At 43.0% G+C, this 6,478-nt stretch overlaps 1 long non-coding RNA gene across 1 annotated transcript; it reads left to right on the top strand.

Moving 5' to 3' along the window:
• Positions 1-319: 319 nt before the first annotated feature.
• Positions 320-5,844, top strand: LOC309381366. Its single transcript, XR_014173546.1, has 3 exons — positions 320-467; positions 4,874-5,336; positions 5,649-5,844. It is a non-coding gene; the product is annotated as an uncharacterized lncRNA (long non-coding RNA).
• Positions 5,845-6,478: the final 634 nt, after the last annotated feature.

Raw genomic sequence — 6,478 nt, 5'->3', positions numbered from 1 at the left:
GGTCTCCACTACTTTTGAGACCAGACTACTCAGCTACATAGACAGTGGTCTTTATAGCACACACAGTTCTCAGCCACAAAGAAGAGGTAGGTTTTTGGAGTACAATTTCTCCATTCGTTTCCAGTCAGACCCACCTTCTCCTTAGGAGATCAGTTTATCCTTCTAGAGAAAAGTAACTGTAAAGAAGAGAAAGGAGACATTCCATATAGAAGCCAAAGTCCATGGAGAACGGGGAAGATCAGTTACAAGTTATAAGCACCTGGACATGCCTTCATAAAAGTCTCTTGGTTCATACGCAGTGATAAAAGCTCCAGAGGCTTCATTCCAAGGCTTGTATTCTGAAATGAAACATAGCCCTAAGGATATAAATAGGAGCTCTCCAAAGGAAAGTGATCAGAAGAAATCCAAACTTTCATTTCTCTTCCAAGGAAGGGTTCTACACGTTGACCACTTTTTTCACCAGGAGGGTAAGTTTGAATCCACTTTGACCTGCACTGTTCTGAGGCTGCTTTCCATACAGAACACTCTCTGAACCTGTGTTTCCCAGGAGGGACATCCTTCCAATGTTTAATGTCTTTTGTCTATGTGCATCTGTTTTCCATCCTTACCATCTCTTACGTGTCTGCATTTACGTCCACGGAAGGGCTTCTTATGCTAGGGATCATTGATCAACAGGGGAAAGGGAGGGAGGCTTTATTAACCGAATAACAGAGTTGGAAGGAACCTTTAGAGGTCTTCTAGTCCAACCCCCTGCTCAAGCAGGAAACTCTATATCACTGATGGCAAACCTTTTTTGGCTCACGTGCCAAAAGCAGGGGCAGGGGGGGTCGTGCGTGTGCGTGCCATAACCATAATGCTATGTGCATGACCAGCACACCCCACCGTTTTTAGCATGCTTTTTTTTTACCAGAGGCTTTATAGGAGCCTGGGGAGGGTGAAAACAGCCTCCCCTGCCCCCGCCGGAAGCCCTCCGGAAGTTTCAGGATGGGCAAACCGGAAGTTCAGGAACGGACTTCCGGTTTGCTCGTAGGGCCGTTTTTTGTCCTCCGGAGCCTTCAGGGAAGCCTCCTGAAGACCCCTGAAGGCTCCAGAGGACTAAAACCGGCCCTACAAGCAAACTGGAAGTCCATTCCCAAACTTCCGGTTTCCCCTTAGGGCGTTTTTCATACTCCAGAGGTTTCCTTGAAGCCTCTGGAGGATGAAAAATGGCTTCAAAAGTAGGCTGAAGTCAGCTGGCCAGCGCGCGCCTTGTTTCGCCATCACGGCCCTATATCATTTCAGACAAATGGTTGTCCAATCTCTCAGTCACATCCCAATCATTGTCCGGCTGTCTTTTCTACAGGGAGGCTTTCCAGAAAGTACACACTAGACTCTGTAACTCCAAAGAAAGGAATCTGCACTATTAGCATGAAAATCTAATAGTTGAAAATCTTGTAGTTGTTCCAGTCCCAAAATGGATGAAGCCCAATGCCCAGATACTCATCCCCAGCTGCTACATTTTGCACAACATCAATTGCCCTGAAACTTTGCAGGATACTCTCAAAACTAAAAAACTGAAAAAAAGATGAATCTCCTATAAGAATCTGTTTAAATCTTGGAGGGAAAAAGAGTTGAATCTATTTGTAATGTCTGGGGTTTTGTGCTTCAGTGGAAAATACTATTGAAATCGGGATAGGATTAGATAATTTACTTTCAGTTTGGGGATAGCCTGTAGTATCTCATTTTGCCTTTCTATGGACATGAGTCCGAGTGGGAAGACTTATTGAGAGCAATGCTTTCTGCATTCTATGCATTTAATCTCTTCTCTTAAATTCCAAGAACTGAAGTTATAGTTGGAGTGACACCAAAACTTCCTGTAACCGTACATCTGATGATCTTGCTGGATATTTGAAGGGGGAATTCAGACGTTTTAGCCTTTCAACAATAGATAAAGCTCTGAGGTTTCATCCGTGGATATACTGATTACTGTATGCAAGACAAATAGGGTTTCTTGCTATTTTCTAAGAAATGTCAGTGAAGGAGACGGTAACCAAAATATTTGATTGACTGTATCTATATTGGTGGCAGTCCTTCTTATTCCTGCCCTTACTATGGCACACAACTAACCAAACAGGTGTAAGATTCCAGAAGTTTCCCCGAGCCACTGAAATGCCAAAGTGAGTGAGACTTAAGACGAGGCTTGCAAAAAATATCAGCTTTTATTTATGGCAAGAGCTGGGTGACAAAATTATATCCAAAACATACAAACAATGCATGTAAGGAATAGCCACCTCCTGCAAAAATGGCTCAGAGTATTATATACATTTCAGGCAGATAGAAACAAAGTTTATCCAATCAGAGACAAAGATTCGTTAACAACTGTTCTTTAAAGCGATGTTTTGTTCAAGCTCCTGTCTCTGTCTACTTTATCTATGGAGTATTCCTATAGCCTTGTGTAGGGGGTGGCAGCCCCCCTTTGCCAAATTGTTTTTTGGCAGAATGCTTTAAAGATTTATGAGCCAGGAAAACTCCCTAGTTTGGTTCTTTAATCTATGGAGCCTGATATTCCCATGAAACAATTTCTTCTATGTTTTCAAGAATGTGCCTAGCTTTGAAGCCAAGAATAGAAGTGAGACACAGCAGTGAGATAACATATGTAGTAATGCCATCCAGTGTTAAGGTTACAATTTGCTAGGCTAGAAAACAACGAATTTCTGACAGCATACAATAATATAAGCAGAAGCCAATAACAAAGCTTAAGTCTTAATAAATGATTTCTAGCAGTATATCATATCAGAAGCAAACAACAAATATTGGTTTAATCAGTAACAATTATATAGTAACATGAGCAATTCGTCATAAAAGCAAATAGCCAATATTAGTTCATATTGCTTCATATACTCCTTCACAGGTATGCGTAACCTTTAGTCCCACAGTTCATTTTGAAACAAAACTCATTTCCAATTTTCCAGCATGTGGGAACTGGGAAATAGAAGTTTTTTTTCTATTTTGCATCATCCATTTGCTTGAAACTATACCTCCAGTACACCTGAAGCCAAACTTTTTTTAAACAAAAATTATGTCTTTAAATTGACCTGGATTTTTGGTTTTGAAGCCAAGAGCTTTGGCATTCCAATTTCAGGCCCTTCTTCCTTTTCTCTCTATACATTCTGGAGTTTGCAAAACAGCCAGCATCTTTTTCCTATCCTCCCAAACCTTTCAGAATTACTCATGGAGTTAACGTGAATCTCGCTGGCAGTAGTGATACAGAATTACTGCATATTGATGTACCTGTCGATTCTCTTAATAAGCAGAAATCTTTCTTTGTATACAGACTAGATTTGGCTCAGAGTGTAACCTGAATACCCTCTTTCCTCTCCCTCACACAACATTTGCCTAGACCAGAGGTGGTATTCAGCAGGTTCTGACCAGTTCTGGAGAACCAGTAGCGGAAATTTTGAGTAGTTCGGAGAACTGGTAAATACCACCTCTGACTGGCCCCGCCCCCATCTATTCTCTGCCTCCCGAGTCCCAGATTCACTTAATGACTGCAGGATTCATTTAACAACTGCAGTGAAAAAAGGTCATAAAATGGGGCAAAACTCAGTTAACAACTTCCTTGCTTGGCAACAAAAATTGTGGCCTCATTTGCGGTTGTAAATCAAGGACTATGTGTATATAGAGATATACATGCATACCAACACAGATAGTCCTTGACTTACAACAGTTCATTTAGTGGCTATTCAAAGTTACGACGCCACAAAAAATGACTTATGACAATTTTTCACACTTTTTTTTTAAACAAAGTTTTATTGGTTTTTTTAAAAAAATAATAAGGAAAAGGGTATTGGAGAGGGTTACAAATTTTGACAGTTACAATGTGTGAAGGGTATCCCCTCCCCCCGTACTCATAGTATTCATTTAAACAAATGATTCAATATTACATAGTGGTAATTTGTCAGCATATATATTCATATAAAAGTTTCAATCAATTTGTATAAAGCCGATTTCCTTATTCATTTTTGTGATCTGAGTTTTCTTTGTATTGCCCCTTCTCCCCCCGGCAGCAGGGCTCCGGCCCCTCCCGTGTCTTGTATGTCGGGTGTAAGATCATCAGCTATATCTATCTATGCTTTATTTTTAAACAAATGTGGTTGGGAAAGGCGTAAATTGGGGCAAAATTCGCTTAACAAATTTCTCACTTAGTCACATAAATTTTGGTCCTACATTGAGACTACATGAATACACACAAACTTTCCGTTTGGTACTAGGTAAGGAGACCACCCAGTGTACAAACCAGGGGTAAAATTCAGCAGGTTCTGACAGGTTCTGGAGAATCGGTAGCGGAAATTTTGAGTAGTTCGGAGAACCAGCAAATGCCACCTCTGGCTGGCCCTCGTAGTGGGGAGGGAATGTGGATTTTGTAATATCTTTCCCCCAGGAGTGGGGAGGGAATGGAGATTTTGCAGTATCCTTCCCCTGCCACGCCCACCAAGCCATGCCCACAGAACCAGTAGTAAAAAAAAAAATTGAATTTCACCACTGGCACAAACCACAAGGGCCCACAGCTCAACTGCATATCTAGTCACAACCTGGGAAGTTTTAATGTTGGATGAGGAAGTCAGAAGATCACTTAGAACAGAATTCCCCAACCTTTCCAGGTTGGCGGCCCAAAGTGGGGAGGGAGGGGGAAAAGAGGGGATGGTTTTGTGGGAGGGGCAGGTGCACGTGAATGCACAAGCACCAGTTGCTCACAGGAGTTGGGCTGAGAGTTCACGCCCACACACCATCCAGTCACTCACACAGCCCGGTTGCGTATAGGCCACAGATCAGTAGTGGCCCATGGCCCACAGGTTGGGGACTTTCACTTCTCTTCTGCTTCTGATCTCTACAGATTCCTGGAGTCTCCCACCATGCTGGCCTCCAAGATCTCCTGTTTGCTGGTGGCCTCTTTGGCCTTTCTTTTGGGGGCTCTGCTGGTCATGCCCAGCCAAGGGCAAAACTGGGCTGCATTCCAGAATAAGCACATTGACAGCCGCAGCCAGTACCCACCTGCCACAATCAACACATATTGTGAAAACATGATGCGATATCGGGGCTTGACCAAATATTTTTGCAAACCCTTCAACACTTTTATTTTTGAATCTGCCAATGTAATCCAACAAATCTGCCGAGGCATCTGGGACTCAACTTCTGTTGGCAGCAAGGCTTATTTCAAATTGGTTGAGTGCATTTATACTGGTGGCCGTGCTCCTATTAACTGCAACTATCAAGGAAGCAGCGTGTCTAAACACATTGTTATTACCTGTGAACAATATTATCCTGTTCACTACAGTCAATCTGTACAGCTGTATCAGGTTTAATTCGTTTTTAAGGGGATAGGATATTTATCTTTTGTATTTGTTTTAATGAGACGCCTGTACACCGCCCCGAGTCCCTTCGGGGAGAGGGGGCGGTCTATAAATCCTGGAAAATAAAAATAAATAAATCTGCAAAGTAAAACTCGGCTCTCATCTCCTGAAAGAAGACCATGGAAATTTGGACCAAGAAGTCAGCTCAGCTTTGCTTCACCTCTTCATTTCAATTATATCAAACATGCTTTTGAAAGGGAAATGTATTTTAACAAAAATTACCTTTAAATAGATCTGGAAATGCAGTTTTGAAACCAGTGAATTTGGGCTTTCAATTTGCCTGGCCTCCTTCCTTCCTCCTTCTCTATAAGGTGCATAGTTAGGAACATAGCTGTCCTTTCTTCTTGGGCTCTCACCTTCTCAGAATTAATCTGGTGCTAATTGTTTATCTTACTGGTAGTGGAGGTATAGATCTGGCTGCACGTTTGCATAATAAACGGCTTTCTTCTCAAAATAGAGTATTGCTGTGGTGATTAGAGATCAAAGTGCTCCCTAAGACTTTTCTTTCCATTCTATTCAGCAAAAAGAAGTAGGGGTGATCAGGAGTGGGCTATTATGAGTTCTCCCAGAGAACCCATAGCTAACGTTATGGCTGGTTTGGAGAACCTCCAAATCCCACCCCTGGCTGGCCCCACCCACCCCTCCCCTCCCAGGAGTCTCCACGCATCTCATTTTGGATGCGAGGTAAGTGCAGGGCCCGTGCAGAGGCTTGGGGAAGGGGAAAAACTGGTCTCCCAGAAGTTCCAGAAGGCCAAAAAACAGGCTGGAAAAGGCCCCATTTCTAGCCTTTGGAGGGCCTCCAGAGCCCGGGAGAGGAGGTTTTCACCCTCCCCGTGACTCAAGGAAAGCTTCCGGAGCCTGGGAAAATTGAAAACGGGGGCCCCACCATGGTGCAGGAGGCTGACTAGAGCACGCCCACCATGGCTACACCTACCATGGCCATGCCCACTCAGCAACTGGTCAGAAAAAGTCAGAAAAACACTGTAGAAAAAGTGCAGAGAAGAGCAACCAGGATGATTAGGGGACTGGAGACTAAAACATATGAAGAATGGTTACAAGAACTAGGTATGGCTAGTCCAAAAAAGAGA

Source organism: Natrix helvetica (assembly GCF_964273705.1).
Source record: "Natrix helvetica genome assembly, chromosome: Z".
In the NCBI taxonomy this organism is placed as follows: Eukaryota; Metazoa; Chordata; class Lepidosauria; order Squamata; family Natricidae; genus Natrix; species Natrix helvetica.
This window is presented reverse-complemented; position numbering and strand designations above follow the sequence as displayed.